Raw genomic sequence first — 1418 nt, 5'->3', positions numbered from 1 at the left:
AGAAAATAGTTTTCATAATTTATATAGGAAATATCTATTTTATTATTGTTACTGTTCTTGAAATATCTTAGTTTTCCTGGTTTCCTATCCTCACTGGGCTACTTTCCCTGTTCGGGCTCCTGGGAATTATAGCATCCTGCTTTTCTAAGTAAGAATAATAATAACACTTCACCCTGTGTGGACAGTATCTTTATCATAATAAAATATCAGATAATGCAATTAGGGTACATTTAATGTCAGAATCCAAGTCTACATCACTGTTGTGGCATACTGGAAATAAATTAAAAAAAAAATCATGATAAGTCACCCAAACAGCAAAAGGTTTTCTTTTGGAATTTTGACCTCAAGGGACAAAGTAGGATGGTATCGGCCCAGCTGGCTAAGGCACTAAATTCCGATCTTGATAATTCAAAATTATGAAATCTGATTCTGAGATAAGCCAATATTTTTACTCATGACAAACAATGATCGCCATTGACACAAACAACCTAATCATGCAGCTTTATCAAATCAGAGACCTAATGATTCATAAAAATTGAGAGTTGACGGATAGTAGTCAATGACGCTTGAATCCTGAAAAGACTTTCAGCCATAGTAGATAAGTTAATAAAAAAGAAAATTATGATGAAAATCACAACTTTAACAGTTCAACTTGCAACTAGGGTCAATTCTTCAGCCATTGAAGGTTCATGTTTTGAAACATCCAAGATACGTTTAATAAAAGGGGAAAATGCTGAACTACCTCTCAAACGAGCAAAACTATTCCACTGTCTGAAAATAAACAATCTGCCAAAATGATTTCGAATAGTAACAACTGCTTTATTCTAGAGGGATAATCTCTTCAGCACATTGGAAAAAAACATAAGACGACAAAAATGCAAGTGCTATACAAACAAGTCCAAAATCAATAGTTCTATACAGAATTCATACCAAAGATTGCCCAACCACTTACGGTCCCCCATTATAACTGTAAAGGTAACCTCCACCACGCATCAATCTCTCAGATGGCCGAAAGACAAAATTGATGATTGCAAACCTTTCTCTCAATGCAAGATTAATGGTCCAGATTTCCTCTCTCCATTTGAGTTTCGTCCCTCCCACACTTTCACCCGTCCACAAAAAAGAGAGACTGCAATTTAGCAAATATGCAGGACCAGAATCCAAATGCCTTTCTCTAACTTTGATGAAAATGGATATTTTTCTCCCGAGATAATGATATGATCCCCCCTCATCATCACCATCTCCCACGCCTATTGACGCAAAGGCCTCCGTTACATTTCGCCAGTCGTCTCTATCTTGAGCTTTTAATTCAATACGTCTCCATTCATCCTTTCCTACTTCACGCTTCAAACGCCTCAACCACGTAGGCCTAGGTCTTTCAATTCTACTAGTGCCTTGTGGAGGCCAGCTGAACGTTT

Source organism: Palaemon carinicauda, chromosome 32 (assembly GCF_036898095.1).
Source record: "Palaemon carinicauda isolate YSFRI2023 chromosome 32, ASM3689809v2, whole genome shotgun sequence".
In the NCBI taxonomy this organism is placed as follows: domain Eukaryota; kingdom Metazoa; phylum Arthropoda; class Malacostraca; order Decapoda; family Palaemonidae; genus Palaemon; species Palaemon carinicauda.
The sequence above is the reverse complement of the archived record's forward strand: the minus strand, read 5'-3'. Positions refer to the sequence as shown.